Consider the following 20,682-nt stretch of genomic DNA (forward strand, 5'->3'; position numbering starts at 1 on the left):
TTCCATTTTCTCTTCATTGCTTTGGGCTGAACCCTTCCCTGGGATGGTGTGGACAGGCTTGTTGGTGGTGGCATCACATCCTGTGGGGAGACAGATGGCCCTGTCACTTGAGAGGTGGTGGAAGATGCTAAGACAAACAAAGCAGCAAGGGAGCCTAAGGTGTTACCATGTCTTTTTCTTGGTGTGTCACCCACTGCAGCTCATGTTTTGTTTGCCGGGCCTGCTCGAACACCTGGTGCTCAGATTGTTTCTCTCTTCAAGGACTGGTGGCACAGCATGTAAATGACACAATGAAACAAGTGTTTAGTCTTCTACAAATTGTTTGAAAAAATACCATAACATGGAGATCCTCTAGTCGGCCCTTGGTGGCTAAGCCCTGGGCACAGTGGGTTATAGCATCATGGCTATGGGCTGTCTGATGTTCCTTTCCACCCCTCTGCGTCTTCTGTATCTTCTGCTAGCTACCTAGGGCTCTGTGACCATCAGCTATTCCTCTGAACTATCATTGGCTTTGAGCCATGTTGGGTCTAGGACATCATCATTACCCCTCAGATCTTCTTCTACCAAGCCCTCATCAATGCCTCCTTGTCAGTCTCCACATTACTTTGGTTTCATCACCGTCATCATCATTGTAAATATCCTGGTATCCATGGTACAATAGTGATGGTCTGCTGTCCACATACTCATCCTGACGGACAGAAACCAAATGGTATAGATAGCAGCCCAGGGTCTGATTCACTCTTTCCAACTGCCCATTAGACTGGGGGTGGCAGGCGGAAGAAAAGTTCATTTTCACCTGAAGTTGGTTGCAGAATTTAGAGACAAACCAAACCCCACAGTCAGAGACGATGTGCTGGGGAAGTCCATGGAGTCAGAAGATTTGATGAAAGAAATGGCTGGTAAGACATGGAGCAGATGGCAGACCTGGCAGAGGAACAAAATGGGACATCTTGGAAAAACGGACAGTCACCACCCAGATGACGGTATTGCCTGATGAAGGCGGCAGATCTGTGATGAAATACATAGCCAGATGAGTCCACGGACAGCTGGGTATTGGCAACGGCAGAAGAAGACCACCAGGCTTGAGACGTGACGGCTTATTCCAGGCACAGGAAGCCACAAAGTCCCGAACATCTTTGGCCACACGCGAGCAATGTCTCCATGTCAGAATCTTCCTCCGCAGAGCAGGTTGTACGTAGATCTTGCCAGGAGGTAGTTGACAAAGATCCACAGGCGCAGCCAGTACCAGTCGTTCAGCCGCGATGACATGGTGAGTAACCAGTTCCTCCCCAATGACACCCGAGGCACGAGAGAGGGCGTCAGCCTTGATGTTCTTCTCAGCCGGACGGAGATGATTGAGGAAATCAAACCGGGAGAAGAAGAGTGACCAGCGACCTTGACGTGGATTAAGTCACTGAGCAATCTGGAGATAGAGGAGGTTCTTGTGGTCCATGTAAATGCTGACCGGAAACCAAGCTACCTCCAAGAGGTAATGCCACTCTTCTTAGGCGAGTTTAATCGCCAGCAGTTCTCAATTTCCTATGGAATAATTCCTCTCTGTGGAGGAGAAGGTCTTGGAAAAAAAAACACAGGTGAAGGTTCGGCCTTTGGGACCTTTCTGCGTGAGCACCGGACCGGCCCCTACTGAGAAGGCAACCACTTCCAGATGGAAAGGCTTCTCTGTGTCGGGACGAGACACCAGAGAGGAGAAGTGCAGGATGAACTGCCGGTAGTAATTGGCGAAGCCCAGAAACCACTGTATAGCGCATAGTCCTACAGGACGAGGCCACTGAAGAACTACAGACAGATTGGCGGAATCCATCCGGAGCCAAGAAATGGAAGACTCCGCTGATGGAATTGGCACCTCTCAAGTTTGGCGTAAATGCGATTGGCCCTTAAACGATTGAGGGCTTGCCTTAAGTGGATTTGGTGAGTCCAGAGAGAATACCAGAATATCCTCCAAATAGACCATAACACAGAGATAAAGCAAGTCTCTAAAGATGTCTTTAATAAATTCCTGGAAGACCGCTGGTGCATTACAGAGAAAAAACAGCATCACCAGGTACTCGAAGTGTCCATCACAGGTATTAAAAGCTGTCTTTCACTCATCTCCCTGGCGGATACAAATGATGTTGTAGACCCCTCGAAGATCCAATTTGGAGAAGATCTTGGCTCCACAAAGACAGTCAAACAGCTCTGTGATCAACAGCAATGGATAGTGATTCTTAACTGTGACCTTGTTAAGACCGTGGTAGTCAATGCATGGACGGAATAACCCGTCCTTCTTGGTCACAAAGAAAAAACCTGTACCAGCCAGAGAAAAAGACTTGCGTATGAATCCCCTCTGCAGGTTTTCTTTGATATAGTTTGACATGGCTGCGTTTTCTGGACTGAGAGTGGGTACACACAATCCCATGGAGTGGCCGTACCCGGCAGCAGATCCACAGGACAGTCGTAGGGACAGTGAGGCGGCAATGTGTCGGCTTGCTTCTTCAAGAAGATGTCAAAAAAGTCCTTGTAGAAAGCGGGGAGGCCCTCCAGGGCTTTGGGAGCCAAAGAAGAAAACAAGGCTGGCACTGAATGAGGTATCTCCACACAGCGAGACTGGCACTCACGTCCCCACCAAAGGATCTCCCCCATCTTCCAGTTAAGAGCTGGTGCGTGGAGCTGCAACAATGGTAGACCCAACAGGATGGAGGACGTAGACCATGGTAGTACATAAAAAGACAGTCCTTGTGCAGCGCACTGACTTGCAAGGACGGAGGCTTGGTGCAGTACTGGACCGAGTCATAGAGGATATGGCCACTGACAGAGTAGATGACCAAAGGCTTCTAGAGGCAAACCACAGGGATGTGATGCCGGGAGACCAGAGCGGTATCCACGAATTTCCCTGCAGAACCGGAGTCCAAGAAAGCAAAGACCTGGATCTGGGTGCCGGTGCCAATGCTGAGAAGCACCGGAATCATCAGGCATAGAGAAGCTTTGCCTACACATAGGGACGCTTCTCCCAAGAACCCTATGTACTGGCGTTTCCCAGACGCTGGGGATGGATAGGACAAAACCCAAGGAAGTGCTCAGGACTGGCACAATACAGGCCGAGGTTTCCCTGACGTCTTCTGATACGCTCCTGGGAAGAGAGTCTGGCTTTGTCCACCTCCATGGGCTCCTCTGCAGATGGTACAATCAGAGGCTGGAGCGGTCTTTAGAAAGCAGGAGCCAGGCAAGGAAGATGTCATTGGCAGACCTGGGGTTGTTCGAGGCGTAACTCTTCGGCACGCTGTCTAAACTGCACATCAATCTGGGTGGCCAAGGTGATGAGACCACTCAGGGTAGATGGCAGATCACGAGCGGCCAGAGCCTCTTAAAGGTGAGAGGGGAGTCCCTGTTCGAAAGCTGCGGACAGGAGAGCTACGAGGCCAGGGTACGGAACTGGACAGCATATTCTCCCACGGAAGAGTTTCCCTGGCGCAGATTCAACAGCCCAGTCTCAGCAGAAGAGGCCCGTGCAGGTTCTTCAAAGACGGACCGGAACTCCGCCAGAAATGCCGTGACAGTATCCATGAACAGGTCGTCTCTGTCCCAAAGAGGAGTAGCTCAGGCCAGGGCTTTCCCGGGGGAAGGCTGACAATGAATGCCACTTTGGATTGCTCCGTGAGAAATTGGGTAGGCATGAATTCAATGTGCAGGGTGCACTTGGTTCTAAAGCCCCTGCACAGCTTGGGATCTCCACCATACTTGCCGGGCGTTGAGAGTCGTAGCCTGGGTTCAGTGCCAGGGTAGCAGGAATCGCAGGAGCAGCCTCAGGAACATGTTGCTGTTGCTAGGTAGCTAGCAACTGTTGCAGCATGGCGGTGACTTACTCCAGCTGTTCGTGCTGTGCAGCAATTTGCCGGGATTGGTGGACTACGATGGTGGCAATATCGGGCCGACTGGGAGGCAGAACCTCAGCGGGATCCATGGCCAGATCTTGCTGTCAGGATTCAGGCTGCGTGAATCCATTGGACCACCGTGGGAGGTGGTACTAGCCGACAGGGCACCAGTCTAAGTGGCACTTGGTCTTCAACAGAGCCCACCGCAAAGCGTTGCTGCGGTAGGGCACCACCAACTTGTTCAACGGGTGCAACTACGCCGCGGTGGAAGCCAAGGTCTAGATAGCTTAGCAGGAGACATCCCATGGTCAGGTCCAGGCACAAGGTCAGGGTAGGCAGCAGAGATGCAAAGTCACGTCCAAACCGGGGTCAGCTACGGGAGGTCCAGGCAGATGGGAACGGGAACACAGGCATACGAGACACAGGACATGGGAACTCAGAAGCAGGAACACACGGGAGCAGGAACACAGGAACACACAGGAACGCTGGAAGCACACGAACGCAGGATAATCGCTAGGGAGCTTTTTCTAAGGCTGTGAGATACAAAGAACCCGCAGGGTTTTCAGGAAGAGGCAGGGTTAAATAGATAACCTGAAAATGGCCAGCAGTAATTAGTGGCGCACTGGCCCTTTAAATCTCCTGAAGCCGGCGCTTGCGCACCTTAGGAGTCGGGAACGCGAGTGCACGGCCGAGGAGGATGGAGCGGAAGCCGGGACCACATGCAACACGCTGGCGGAGAGAGCGGGGCACTGGTGAGCCTGCGACCAGTAATATGGGTCACAGGACCACCCGTGACAATTCTATATATTTGAAGAAGTAGATATATTTAGTAGTATATATATTTAGGATTTGACTACAGGGAAGTATGCTGAGACAACTGCAATAAAAATACTTTGTCAATCTTCATAGATAAACAATGAGCTATTAATACTCACCTCTTCCGGTGCTCCTGTTCTCCTGCAGTGCTGTCTGTCACTGCCAGCCTATGTTTGTTGATAAAGGCTGGGGATGCCATCCTATCAGACACCTGCGACTGCAGGCAGCATCTGATGACGTCATCACGTCCATGCCAGAGCCGCGATTCGGAAGAAGAGAAAAAGAGATGGTAGCAGTGTGAGAACAGGGAGGAAGATATGAATTGTATTATTTTACTTGGTGTGGGGCTGTATATAGACTGTGGGGCAGGGGCCAGAATATGACTGTGGGGCTGTATAAAGACTGTGGGGGTGGGGTTGTATATAGACTGTGGGGGTGGAGGGGCTGTTTATAGACTGTGGGAGGTTGTATATAGACTGTGAGGTGGGATTGTATACAGACTGTGGGGTGGTATTGTATATAGACTGTGGGGTGGGGCTGTATATTGACTATGGGGGTGGAGGGGCTGTATATAGACTGTTGGGGTTGTATATAGACTGTGAGAAGCCGTATATAGACTGTGGCAGTGGGGCTGTATGTAGACTGTGGGGACAGGGGGGTTGTGTATAGAATATTGTGGCTATAGTCACACAATGAATTTCTATTATGCTTTGAAAATAATTATTTTACATTGTTAATTCTTATTATTATTAGAGTCAAAACACAAAACATTTTGTTACTTATATATGGCTAAGTTCACTCTACTGTTCAAACCTCCATTCCTCACGTCCTTAAAAAAAGAGTGAAGAAAGGAGGTTTAACGTATCAATTAAAAATCCCTTTGACATCAATGTAAATTTTATATCCATATCCATTATATCCATTAGTTGCGTTTTTCTGACGGAAAAAATAACAGAGGCTGCAGTACTTTTTCTCCATTTTAAAAAAAAGCACACAATGGATACTTTCCAAACTGAACATGACAGAAAATTTATAATGATTTTATATTGGATTCACGTGAACCTGGGTGAACTTAGTCTAAATAAGTTTCACATATGCGTCTGGTGATTTTGCCTTGTGCGTTCACACTTGGTTTCAAAACATATTAGCCCACACTTATCAAAGCCAGTGCAGTCTGTACTATGTGCAGTTTTCCTGTGGAGTGTTGTGGGCACCAGATAGCACAAATATTGACTAAGCAGTAACCTTTAGGTGCACATTTTTTCTGTCTTGTCGGGTTTGTCTTTGAGTTAAAACTATAAGGTATACCAGTTCAGACTTGCATACAAATTCATCTTAAGAACCTATCTTGTATCTCGGACACAGAGCACCCACGACACAAAACTGGCGCAGACACTTTACAAATACATGTGCAAGCAGTTTCCACGTTCTTTTTAGAAAATTGGCACAAACGCTTTAATAAATGTGGAAACAATGTGTAACAATTCATGTACAGACGGTCCCCTACTTAAGAACACCCGACTTACAGACGAACCCTAGTTACAAACGGACCTCTGGTAATTGATAATTTCCTGTACTTTAGCCCTAGGCTACAATACACAGCTATAACAGTTATCACAGGTGTCTGCAATGAGGCTTTAGTGTTAATCCTGGTTCTAATGACAACCCAACATTTTTAAAATCCAATTGTCACAGCGACCAAAAAATATTTGTCTGGGGTTATAATTATAAAATATACAGTTCCGACTTACATACAAATTCAACTTAAGAACAAACCTACAAACCTACAGAATTTTGTATGTAACCTGGGGACTGCCTGTAATATAACTGAAGACATTAGGTGGAAAATTCAGAAATAATGGCTTGGAGAAGTGGTAAGGTATTAGATGCCACTGTCTATGTCACTGATTGATACTATTGTGTGAATCGTCAACATGCATAGTGTCAGTTATTAGTAAAGCCATCAGCATTTTCTGATCAGGGTGTGGGCACTTTTTAAAGATTTCTGTGTCTGTGAATCAATGGGACCAATAAAGCAGGTGATCAGGGGTGGGGGGGCTGTATATCTATATATATTATATGTCTTTCTGTCTATTTACTGATCATATCTACCTAAAATGTATCTCACATCTATCAATCTTTTAGAAAAAAATCGGGTGAAATAAGCTGTAAACTTTATTCCAAGATATAACGTTTCTTCTGCTTAGCATTTTTCTTGCTTGAAATGTGGCACCTTGATTATTACATTTAGTACCTGGACTGGAGTGCTGCTATTTTTCCTACATATATCATATCTCCTATCTTTCATCTATCTTCTATCAAAGTTTCCTCAAAGAGAGCCCGTCAGGCAAATTAACCCCCCTAAACTAAATATATTTTCATAAACTGCCATTAGAAAGCATTGCGTCAATCCGTTCAGCGCCCCCTGCAGCCTGTGTGTGTATGAGATACTCCTATACACATGACTGACAGCCTGTATATTGGTGGTGTAATGGCTCCTCCATGTGTTTCCTGGTGCTGGAAACCCCTGCAGCATGTGTGTGTATATAGGAGAGATACAACAGCTCCAGGCAGTCATGTTATAGCAGAACCTGTCAGGTACTTGTGTAGCTGATGTCTGTGTCTCACACATGTGTATAGGAGGGAGAGCATGTCAGCAGATAAAGCACAGACACTAGCAATGCTTTACTATACCTTACACACAGACACAAGCAGGGGAAGGAGAGGGGAGAGGGGACAGGGGTGTGACATCACTGAGCTGCTCCAACAGGTAGTGGTGACAGAAATAGTGACAGAGAAGGTGTTATAATTGTGCAGTACTACAGGAGCCTCTTACTACATGTGACAGTTCATAAAGTAGTTTTATTTTTTTGGCCTCATTCTTTACTTTTGACCAGGTCCCCACTTTGTCTAAAAATGGCCCGGGGGGGGGGGGTTATATGTAAAATTATTGTTTTTGAGCCAATCTCCCAACACCACAACTATATATATATATATATATTATCCCTAAACAACTCCTTTAAGTCCTTGCATTGCAGAGTAATAATGCAAAAGAGAAATTCAGTTAAAGGATGCAGTATTTTACACCAAGCAAACATATATGGTGGTGCCTGTCCCCTGAAACAAGATCCATTGTTCTTTTTCTCAATAGTCTCATTTTGGAAAACTGAGCCCTCAGGGGCTCTTGTCTACACCAAAGAAGCCCTTTCTGGCTGTGTTATCCCCCAATTATGCACACCTCTGTTTGGTGTTATTGCGGACTCCTCCCTTCCCCTCCCCAGTCCGAGAGCTAGAGATGTCACAATGAGCAGATGACGTAGTAATAAGGGGCATCCGCAATCTACACAAGACCCCTTGAGGCTAATTTGCATAACTTTATAAATTAGTTTTCTCCACAATTAGGCCATGAAAAGATGATGGAAGAATTGATCATGTTTAGGAGGACACACACCAGCATATAAGTGGGCTTGGTGTGCAATACTTTGTCCATGTGGTAAATTTCCACGTTCAGCTGATTTATTCAGGATGACTCACAGCCATCGTTATATAATATTAGTCATGTAAAAGAACAATCTTAGCTTGGATTTAATTGGTAACCTCTATAAGTCATGTGGAGCACATATCTGATATATTTGGAGAAGTGGATGCTAAGTAGCACGATTCAGAATTAGAGCCCAGGGAAGTATATCGAGACAGCTGCAATAAAAACACTTTGCCACACTTCAGAATTCAGAAATTTTCCTCAGAGACCTCCGAGAGATAAGTGAGAAAAGTTACACTACATAGAACAAATAATATTAAGGCACTTGTGGAAAGGTCAAGAAATGGTAAGAGTGAAGAAAATGTCAATGTCTTTGATAGAAAATGGACAAAACGTATTATAATACACCTGACATGCTGACAGAAGGACGGCAGACCACGGGTACTAAGGATATGCTCTTTAGAGAGGGCAGCTCCAATTATATATCAATAGAGATGAGCGAATCGATTCTAACGATTCTAAATTCGTTTAGAATTTCAGGAAAAAATCGATACAACGTGAATCAGAAGTTTACAGTGATTCATGGGAACAAATTTCGGATTTTTATTTTTTTAAATATTTTTTTCTTCCCTTTATTAGCAAAATGGCCGCGAGCACAACGTGCTACGTGGGGCAGAGAACTGAGGGAAGAAGAAAGAACAAGGCGGTAGTGTTCCTCACTGTATGGCGGTAGTTTTCCTCATTGTATGGCGTTACTGTTCCTCACTGTATAGGGGTAGTGTTCCTCACTGTATGGGGGTAGTGTTCCTCACTGTATGGGGGTAGTGTTCCTCACTGTATGGCTGTATTCCTCACTGTATGGCGGTAGTGTCCCTCACTGTATGGGGGTAGTATTCCTCACTGTATGGCAGTACTGTTCCTCACTGTATGGGGGTAGTGTTCCTCACTGTATGGCGGTAGTGTTCCTCACTGTATGGCCGTAGTGTTCCTCACTGTATGGCCGTAGTGTTCCTCACTGTATGGAGGTAGTGTTCCTCACTGCATGGGGTAGTGTTCCTCACTGTATGACCGTAGTGTTCCTCACTGTATGGCGGTAGTGTTCCTCACTGCATGGGGTAGTGTTCCTCACTGTATGTCCTTAGTGTTCCTCACTGTATGGGGGTAGTGTCCCTCACTGTATGGCGGTAGTGTTCCTCACTGTATGGGTGTAGTGTTCCTCACTGTATGGTGGTAGTGTTCCTCACTGTATGAGTGTAGTATTCCTCACTGTATGGGGTAGTATTCCTCGCTGTAAGGCGGTAGTGTTCCTCACTGTATGGGGGTAGTGGTCCTCACTGTATGGGGGTAGTGTCCCTCATTGTATGGCGGTAGTGTTCCTCACTGTATGGGGGTAGTGTCCCTCACAGAATGGGGTTAGTGTCCCTCACTGTATGGTGGTAGTGTTCCTCACTGTATGGGGTAGTATTCCTCACTGTATGGCGGTAGTGTTCCTCACTGTATGGGGATAGTGTTCCTCACTGTATGGGGGTAGTGTTCCTCACTGTATGGGGGTAGTGTCCCTCATTGTATGGCGGTAGTGTCCCTCACTGTATAAGTGTAGTATTCCTCACTGTATGGGTTAGTATTCCTCACTGTATGGCGGTAGTGTTCCTCACTGTATGGGTTAGTATTCCTCACTGTATGGGTTAGTATTCCTCACTGTATGGCGGTAGTGTTCCTAACTGTATGGGGGTAGTGTTCCTCACAGTATGGGGGTAGTGTCCCTCATTGTATGGCAGTAGTGTTCCTCACTGTATGGGGATAGTGTTTATCACTGTTTGATGGTAGTGTCCCTCACTGTATGGCGGTAGTGTTCCTCACTGTATGGCGGTAGTGTTCCTCACTGTATGGGGATAGTGTTTATCACTGTTTGATGGTAGTGTCCCTCACTGTATGGCGATAGTGTTCCTCACTGTATGGGGGTAGTATTCCTCACTGTATGGCGGTAGTGTCCCTCATTGTATGGCAGTAGTGTCCCTCACTGTATGGCGGTAGTGTTCCTCACTGTATAAGTGTAGTATTCCTCACTGTATGGGTTAGTATTCCTCACTGTATGGCGGTAGTGTTCCTCACTGTATGGGTTAGTATTCCTCACTGTATGGGTTAGTATTCCTCACTGTATGGCGGTAGTGTTCCTAACTGTATGGGGGTAGTGTTCCTCACAGTATGGGGGTAGTGTCCCTCATTGTATGGCAGTAGTGTTCCTCACTGTATGGGGATAGTGTTTATCACTGTTTGATGGTAGTGTCCCTCACTGTATGGCGGTAGTGTTCCTCACTGTATGGCGGTAGTGTTCCTCACTGTATGGGGATAGTGTTTATCACTGTTTGATGGTAGTGTCCCTCACTGTATGGCGATAGTGTTCCTCACTGTATGGGGGTAGTATTCCACACTGTATGGCGGTAGTGTCCCTCATTGTATGGCAGTAGTGTCCCTCACTGTATGGCGGTAGTGTTCCTCACTGTATGGTGGTAGTGTTCCTCACTGTATGGCGGTAGTGTTCCTCACTGTACGGGGGTAGTGTTCCTCACTGTATGGGGGTAGTGTTCCTCACTGTATGGGGTAGTGTTCCTCACTGTATGGCGTTATTGTTCCTGACTGTATGGCTGTATTCTTCAATGTATGGCTGTAGCGTTCCTCATTTAATTGCCATAGTGTTCCTCACTGTATGGCAGTTGTGTTCCTCACTGTATGGCAGGAGTGTTCTTCACTGTATGGCTGTATTCTTGACTGTATGGAGGTAGAGTTCCTCACTGTATGGCGGTAGTGTTCCTCACTGTATGGCGGTAGTGTTCCTCACTGTATGGGGGTAGTGTCCCTCACAGAATGGGGTTAGTGTCCCTGACTGTATGGGGTAGTGTTCCTCGCTGTATGAGTGTAGTATTCCTCACTGTATGGGGTATTATTCCTCACTGTATGGCGTTAGTGTTCCTCACTGTATGGGGGTAGTGTTCCTCACTGTATGGGGGTAGTGTTTATCACTGTTTGATGGTAGTGTCCCTCACTGTATGGCGGTAGTGTTCCTCACTGTATGGGGGTAGTATTCCTCACTGTATGGCGGTAGTGTCCCTCATTGTATGGCAGTAGTGTCCCTCACTGTATGGCGGTAGTGTTCCTCACTGTATGGTGGTAGTGTTCCTCACTGTATGGCGGTAGTGTTCCTCACTGTACGGGGGTAGTGTTCCTCACTGTATGGGGTAGTGTTCCTCATTGTATGGGGTAGTTGTCCTCACTGTATGGGGGTAGTGTTCCTCACTGTATGGGGTAGTGTTCCTCACTGTATGGCGTTATTGTTCCTGACTGTATAGCGCTCGTGTTCCTCACTGTATGGCAGTAGTGTTCCTCACTGTATGGGAGTAGTTTCCCCCACCATATGGCGGTAGTGTTCCTCACTGTATGGCTGTAGTGTCCCTCACTGTGTGGGTATAGTGTTCCTCACTGTATGGCTGTATTCTTCAATGTATGGCTGTAGCGTTCCTCAATTAATTGCCATAGTGTTCCTCACTGTATGGCAGTTGTGTTCCTCACTGTATGGCAGGAGTGTTCTTCACTGTATGGCTGTATTCTTGACTGTATGGAGGTAGTGTTCCTCACTGTATGGCGGTAGTGTTCCTCACTGTATGGCGGTAGTGTTCCTCACTGTATGGGGGTAGTGTCCCTCACAGAATGGGGTTAGTGTCCCTGACTGTATGGGCTAGTGTTCCTCACTGTATGAGTGTAGTATTCCTCACTGTATGGGGTATTATTCCTCACTGTATGGCGTTAGTGTTCCTCACTATATGGCGGTAGTGTTCCTCACTGTATGGCGGTAGTGTCCCTCACTGTGTGGGTATAGTGTTCCTCACTGTATGGCTGTATTCTTCAATGTAAGGCTGTAGCGTTCCTTACTGTATTGCCATAGTGTTCCTCACTGTATGGCAGTTGTGTTCCTCACTGTATGGCAGGAGTGTTCTTCACTGTATGGCTGTATTCTTGACTGTATGGAGGTAGTGTTCCTCACTGCATGGGGTAGTGTTCCTCACTGTATGTCGGTAGTGTTCCTCACTGTATGGGGGTAGTGTTCCTCACTGTATGGGTTAGTATTCCTCACTGTATGGGTTAGTATTCCTCACTGTATGGCGGTAGTGTTCCTCACTGTATGGGGGTAGTGTTCCTCACTGTATGGGGGTAGTGTCCCTCATTGTATGGCAGTAGTGTTCCTCACTGTATGGCAGGAGTGTTCTTCACTGTATGGCTGTATTCTTGACTGTATGGAGGTAGTGTTCCTCACTGCATGGGGTAGTGTTCCTCACTGTATGTCGGTAGTGTTCCTCACTGTATGGGGGTAGTGTTCCTCACTGTATGGGTTAGTATTCCTCACTGTATGGGTTAGTATTCCTCACTGTATGGCGGTAGTGTTCCTCACTGTATGGGGGTAGTGTTCCTCACTGTATGGGGGTAGAGTCCCTCATTGTATGGCAGTAGTGTTCCTCACTGTATGGGGAAAGTGTTTATCACTGTTTGATGGTAGTGTCCCTCACTGTATGGCGGTAGTGTTCCTCACTGTATGGCGGTAGTGTTCCTCACTGTATGGGGATAGTGTTTATCACTGTTTGATGGTAGTGTCCCTCACTGTATGGCGGTAGTGTTCCTCACTGTATGGCGGTAGTGTCCCTCACTGTGTGGGTATAGTGTTCCTCACTGTATGGCTGTATTCTTCAATGTAAGGCTGTAGCGTTCCTCACTGTATTGCCATAGTGTTCCTCACTGTATGGCAGTTGTGTTCCTCAATGTATGGCAGGAGTGTTCTTCACTGTATGGCTGTATTCTTGACTGTATGGAGGTAGTGTTCCTCACTGCATGGGGTAGTGTTCCTCACTGTATGTCGGTAGTGTTCCTCACTGTATGGGGGTAGTGTTCCTCACTGTATGGGGGTAGTGTCCCTCACAGAATGGGGTTAGTGTCCCTCACTGTATGGGGTAGTGTTCCTCACTGTATGAGTGTAGTATTCCTCACTGTATGGGGTAGTATTCCTCACTGTATGGCGTTAGTGTTCCTCACTGTATGGGGGTAGTGTTCCTCACTGTATGGGGGTAGTGTCCCTCATTGTATGGCGGTAGTGTCCCTCACTGTATGAGTGTAGTATTCCTCACTGTATGGGTTAGTATTCCTCACTGTATGGCGGTAGTGTTCCTCACTGTATGGGTTAGTATTCCTCACTGTATGGGTTAGTATTCCTCACTGTATGGCGGTAGTGTTCCTCACTGTATGGGGGTAGTGTTCCTCACTGTATGGGGGTAGTGTCCCTCATTGTATGGCAGTAGTGTTCCTCACTGTACGGGGAAAGTGTTTATCACTGTTTAATGGTAGTGTCCCTCACTGTATGGCGGTAGTGTTCCTCACTGTATAGCGGTAGTGTTCCTCACTGTATGGGGATAGTGTTTATCACTGTTTGATGGTAGTGTCCCTCACTGTATGGCGGTAGTGTTCCTCACTGTATGGGGGTAGTGTTCCTCATTGTATGGGGTAGTGTTCCTCACTGTATGGCGGTAGTGTTCCTCACTGTATGGGGGTAGTATTCCTCACTGTATGGCGGTAGTGTCCCTCATTGTATGGCAGTAGTGTCCCTCACTGTATGGCAGTAGTGTTCCTCACTGTATGGTGGTAGTGTTCCTCACTGTATGGCGGTAGTGTTCCTCACTGTACGGGGGTAGTGTTCCTCACTGTATGGGGTAGTGTTCCTCATTGTATGGCGTAGTGTTCCACACTGTATGGGGGTAGTGTTCCTCACTGTATGGGGGTAGTGTTCCTCACTGTATGGGGTAGTGTTCCTCACTGTATGGCGTTATTGTTCCTCACTGTATAGCGCTAGTGTTCCTCACTGTATGGCGGTAGTGTTCCTCACTGTATGGGAGTAGTTTCCCCCATTATATGGCGGTAGTGTTCCTCACTGTATGGCGGTAGTGTCCCTCACTGTGTGGGTATAGTGTTCCTCACTGTATGGCTGTATTCTTCAATGTATGGCTGTAGCGTTCCGCACTGTATTGCCATAGTGCTCCTCACTGTATGGCAGTTGTGTTCCTCACTGTATGGCAGGAGTGTTCTTCACTGTATGGCTGTATTCTTGACTGTATGGAGGTAGTGTTCCTCACTGCATGGGGTAGTGTTCCTCACTGTATGGCGTTAGTGTTCCTCACTGTATGGGGGTAGTGTCCCTCACAGAATGGGGTTAGTGTCCCTCACAGAATGGGGTTAGTGTCCCTCACTGTATGGGGTAGTGTTCCTCACTGTATGAGTGTAGTATTCCTCACTGTATGGGGTAGTATTCCTCACTGTATGGCGGTAGTGTTCCTCACTGTATGGGGGTAGTGTTCCTCACTGTATGGGGGTAGTGTCACTCATTATATGGCGGTAGTGTTCCTCACTGTATGGGGATAGTGTTTATCACTGTTTGATGGTAGTGTCCCTCACTGTATGGCGGTAGTGTTCCTCACTGTATGGCGGTAGTGTTCCTCACTGTATGGGGGTAGTGTTTATCACTGTTTGATGGTAGTGTCCCTCACTGTATGGGGGTAGTGTCCCTCACAGAATGGGGTTAGTGTCCCTCACTGTATGGGGTAGTGTTCCTCACTGTATGAGTGTAGTATTCCTCACTGTATGGGGTAGTATTCCTCACTGTATGGCGTTAGTGTTCCTCACTGTATGGGGGTAGTGTTCCTCACTGTATGGGGGTAGTGTCCCTCATTGTATGGCGGTAGTGTCCCTCACTGTATGAGTGTAGTATTCCTCACTGTATGGGTTAGTATTCCTCACTGTATGGCGGTAGTGTTCCTCACTGTATGGGTTAGTATTCCTCACTGTATGGGTTAGTATTCCTCACTGTATGGCGGTAGTGTTCCTCACTGTATGGGGGTAGTGTTCCTCACTGTATGGGGGTAGTGTCCCTCATTGTATGGCAGTAGTGTTCCTCACTGTACGGGGAAAGTGTTTATCACTGTTTAATGGTAGTGTCCCTCACTGTATGGCGGTAGTGTTCCTCACTGTATAGCGGTAGTGTTCCTCACTGTATGGGGATAGTGTTTATCACTGTTTGATGGTAGTGTCCCTCACTGTATGGCGGTAGTGTTCCTCACTGTATGGGGGTAGTGTTCCTCATTGTATGGGGTAGTGTTCCTCACTGTATGGCGGTAGTGTTCCTCACTGTATGGGGGTAGTATTCCTCACTGTATGGCGGTAGTGTCCCTCATTGTATGGCAGTAGTGTCCCTCACTGTATGGCAGTAGTGTTCCTCACTGTATGGTGGTAGTGTTCCTCACTGTATGGCGGTAGTGTTCCTCACTGTACGGGGGTAGTGTTCCTCACTGTATGGGGTAGTGTTCCTCATTGTATGGCGTAGTGTTCCACACTGTATGGGGGTAGTGTTCCTCACTGTATGGGGGTAGTGTTCCTCACTGTATGGGGTAGTGTTCCTCACTGTATGGCGTTATTGTTCCTCACTGTATAGCGCTAGTGTTCCTCACTGTATGGCGGTAGTGTTCCTCACTGTATGGGAGTAGTTTCCCCCATTATATGGCGGTAGTGTTCCGCACTGTATGGCGGTAGTGTCCCTCACTGTGTGGGTATAGTGTTCCTCACTGTATGGCTGTATTCTTCAATGTATGGCTGTAGCGTTCCGCACTGTATTGCCATAGTGCTCCTCACTGAATGGCAGTTGTGTTCCTCACTGTATGGCAGGAGTGTTCTTCACTGTATGGCTGTATTCTTGACTGTATGGAGGTAGTGTTCCTCACTGCATGGGGTAGTGTTCCTCACTGTATGGCGTTAGTGTTCCTCACTGTATGGGGGTAGTGTCCCTCACAGAATGGGGTTAGTGTCCCTCACAGAATGGGGTTAGTGTCCCTCACTGTATGGGGTAGTGTTCCTCACTGTATGAGTGTAGTATTCCTCACTGTATGGGGTAGTATTCCTCACTGTATGGCGGTAGTGTTCCTCACTGTATGGGGGTAGTGTTCCTCACTGTATGGGGGTAGTGTCACTCATTATATGGCGGTAGTGTTCCTCACTGTATGGGGATAGTGTTTATCACTGTTTGATGGTAGTGTCCCTCACTGTATGGCGGTAGTGTTCCTCACTGTATGGCGGTAGTGTTCCTCACTGTATGGGGGTAGTGTTCCTCATTGTATGGGGTAGTGTTCCTCACTGTATGGCGGTAGTGTTCCTCACTGTATGGGGGTAGTATCTCTCATTGTATGGCAGTAGTGTCCCTCACTGTATGGCGGTAGTGTTCCTCACTGTATGGTGGTAGTGTTCCTCACTGTTTGGCGGTAGTGTTTCTCACTGTACGGGGCTAGTGTTCCTCACTGTATGGGGTAGTGTTCCTCATTGTATGGGGTAGTGTTCCTCACTGTATGGGGGTAGTGTCCCTCATTGTATGGCAGTAGTGTCCCTCAATGTATGGGGGTCGTGTTCCTCACTGTATGGCGGTAGTGTTCCTCACTGTATGGCGGTAGTGTTCCTCACTGTATGGTGGTAGTGTTCCTCACTGTATAGGGTAGTATTCCTCACTGTGTGGCGGTAGTGTCACTCACTGTATGGCGGTAGTGTTCCTCACTGTATGGGGATAGTGTCCCTCACTGTATGGCGGTAGGGTTCCTCACTGTTTGGGGGTAGTGTCCCTCACTGTATGGCGGTAGTGTTCCTCACTGTATGGCAGTAGCGTTTCTCACTGTATGGGGGTAGTGTTCCTCACTGTATGGCGGTAGTGTTCCTTACTGAATGGCGGTAAAAAATAATAAAATACCGTTATTGTTAAAGGCAAAACCAGCAGGGGTCTCGGCAATCTACACAAACATGAGAATTTTGTGTACCACTGTATGGTGGTAGTGTCCCTCCCTGTATGGCCGTAGTGTTCCTCACTGTGTGGCGGTAGTGTTCCTCACTGTGTGGCGGTAGTGTTCCTCACTGTATGGCGGTAGTGTTCCTCACTGTGTGGCGGTAGTGTTCCTCACTGTATGGCAGTAGTGTTCCTCACTGTATGGTGGTAGTGTTCCTCACTGTATGGGGTAGTGTTCCTCACTGTATGGCCGTAGTGTTCCTCACTGTATGGCCGTAGTGTTCCTCACTGTATGGGGGTAGTGTTCCTCACTGTATGGGGTAGTGTTCCTCACTGTATGGCGGTAGTGTTCCTCACTGTGTGGCGGTAGTGTTCCTCACTGTATGGCAGTAGTGTTCCTCACTGTATGGCGGTAGTGTTCCTCACTGTATGGGGTAGTGTTCCTCACTGTATGGCCGTAGTGTTCCTCACTGTATGGCCGTAGTGTTCCTCACTGTGTGGCGGTAGTGTCCCTCACTATATGGGGGTAGTGTCCCTCACTGTTTGGGTGTAGTGAACCTCACTGTATGGCCATAGTGTTCCTCACTGTGTGGCGGTAGTGTTCCTCACTGTATGGGGCTGTATTCATCCCTGTATGGCAGTAGTGTTCCCCACTGTATGGCGGTAGGGATACCAAATTTGTACAGGTTTTATAATGTTCTGTAGAGCTCTGTAATAAGAATAAAATAAAAAAAGTTATGAATTTTTTAAGGTGGGGGAGTGAAGAAACATAAAATGGAAAAATCTGTTGGCCCAAGGGGTTAAAAGCAATAAAGCAGTAAGGGATGTTATAGTGTCAGAGAGTTGGAGAGAAATACCTTTTAATATTGTTTGCAGGATAATGTATTCCTTTAAATTAATACTTTGCTGAATAAGGACTTATTTCCTTAAGGATTAATGAATAAGGAATTATTGCTTTATGGCAAGTCAAGCATCCTGGATAAAAGTCAGCGGAGCCGGTTAAGGGAAACCTACCACGAGTACCTTATATACTCGAGTATAAGCCTAGTTTTTCAGCACAAAATCTGGGCTCAAAAACTCTAACTCGGCTTATACTCGAGTCAACTAAAAAAATAAAGACAAAACTCACCTTTCTGACGTCACCCGTAGGTCCTCTTCTGTCTGAGACAGTCTGAGACAGAAGAGGACCTATGGGGGACGTCGGAAAGATGAGTACAGTGTTATTTTTTTTCCTACTACAGGGGTTGGGCAGGCTGTATGCTACAGGGGCTGGCAGACTATATACTGGGAGGCTGTAACCAATGCATTTCCCACCCTCGGCTTATACTTGAGTCGATAGGTTTTCCCAGTTTTTTGTGTTGAAATTAGGGGTCTCGGCTTATACTCGGGTCGGCTTATACTCGAGTATATACGGTAATCCACCATCAGAAATAAGAGTTTCCTTTAAGCAGATAAATGTTAAGCTTTATTCTACTTCTATTACCAGGAATTAGGGAAACCAAAAAAGAAAAGGGCCCTTTTCATTTGATATATTAATACATCAGATTAAAAGTCGAGGAAAAATTAAGGACAAATAGAATAGAAAAATATTTAAAAATTAGAGATTAACTAGACAATGGAAGTCTATAAGGTAGAGGGAAGAATTGGATTGGGATGAGATGAGAGATTGGGATGAGGATAAATATAGGCATAAAATTTCTGCATTTATGATCTTTTTTTTTACAATACATTCATCGGGGAGATTAATCATTGTGCGCCATCATATGTTTAAGCCCCACCTCTCCGGTCACATCAGAACTCACAGGACTCTTTGGCCTCCGGATAAATCCGGTGCCCGATGGGGTTGCTGAGCCAATCTGCACCAGTTTTTGGCAGAAACACACCACACCATTCCACTCTGCCTCCCTGAATGTCCCCCTTCATGCCCCTCCACACCCATACAGCATGGAGTTGGCTGAAGGGAGTAAATAGTCCCGGAATTGCCAGAAAACTAGCGTACAACCTCAGATAAATCTGCCGAAACAACTCAATACTAGAAAAAAATGTATCATGTCTTTGTAAAGGGGCATCGTGGATAATGTAAGGCGGGTTGTTTCTATCATCGTGCTTAAAGGAAACCTGTCAGTTAAACTGACCCACACTAACTAAACATATCTTTGAAAACTGCTATCATACAACACTACAATTACCCCATTATTGTTCTTTCCTGTGCCTGTAAGGTTCCACAGTCCATTTGTAAGGTTGATTCACCTATGCAAATGACCCCTGCAAATGAGCCCGATCATTGTCTTTCCTATGTTCATGTCCTTCCTGCTCAGATACGGCTCCAGCTCATTTCCGCATCCACTAGAAATGAGTGAGCGACTCACTGATTCCTGATGGAGAGGTAAATAAGGAACTGATTATCTTCACTCTTCATTCGACTCTCCCTCAGGAATTTTCTTTGGCACCACAAACCGCCAACGTCTTTCTCATAGCTAAGGGAGGGGGAAAGATGTTACACAGCTAAGAACAAGAATATTTATTGATAAGGAATCAATAAATGGACACACATACCGGAAGCCACGTCCCATTAGTACCAACCATCTCACAGAAACCCGCGGTCATCACTGTCCCCCATTTGGGATTGCTAGTTCTCCAAGTTTTAATTGCATCAATCTTTTCACTACGGGGGCCCAAATTTAGTACACCAGACTCTAGTCTCCTTCTGTCGGTTCCCCTACTTTTAGCATAGGTCTTCGTGTTCAGAGAGAGAGTCGGATCTGGAGCTAGTCCCGGAAAGCTGACCATCACCCGTAAGAAGGTACTAGCTTAGTCATAGAGGAAGGGGCAGTTTTCCTTCCCTGCTATCTCTCTCTACATGGTTTTCTTCATCCATGTAAACCATGAAAACAGGTCCATTCCACTATTCTAATATGCTCTCTCTTTAATAATCCCAAAAGGCTCTTCCATACTCTTCACTCCTTACTAACACCAAAGGTGCAGTGACCTCTCACAGGCCTTGGGCCTGAAGATCTGGCCACCTTCTTTAAGGATAAAATTGACTGTATTCACCAGAAAATAATTTCTCAATTCAATAACTCCATTAACCCCCTTCCCTCTGGTACCTCACCCTGCTCACGCTCTCCCTTTGAAACAGTCACAGAGGAAGAAGTGACCAGGCTCCTACTTGCATCAGAGGTTGCCTGATGAAGGCTCAAGTACTGAGCCAAAACGCGTCGCTTTTTTAACAACAACAAACCTGAAGAATTAGAATCATCTTGGTACATTGATTCAATAGTCCTTCCAGAGCACCGAACCTACTCCGTACCACCCTGTGGATCCCATCTACATTTACTTGGTTATCCTGCACCTGGAATCTGGACACGCTGACATTTCGGGAGGCTGACGGCTGCCAGACTGTTTTCTACTACAAAGCGCATTCAGCAGAACTAAAAGGTGAGGAATATTCTACCTAAGCTGCTAATTATCTGCAAAACTTATTTTACAAGGACAACGCTTCTCTGTCTTCTTATTTTTCATGTACCTCTTGGTCTTCTGAGATTTCCACCTACGACTAGAGGCACTTCCGGTTTTATACTACTCTTTGTAATTGTCCTCTATTTGTCATTTTTCTTTGTTTTTTGCCAACAGATGGACTGTTGATATTAGAGCTATTAGATGCC

The sequence above is a fragment of the Engystomops pustulosus genome, chromosome 5, assembly GCF_040894005.1.
Source record: "Engystomops pustulosus chromosome 5, aEngPut4.maternal, whole genome shotgun sequence".
NCBI lineage: Eukaryota > Metazoa > Chordata > Amphibia > Anura > Leptodactylidae > Engystomops > Engystomops pustulosus.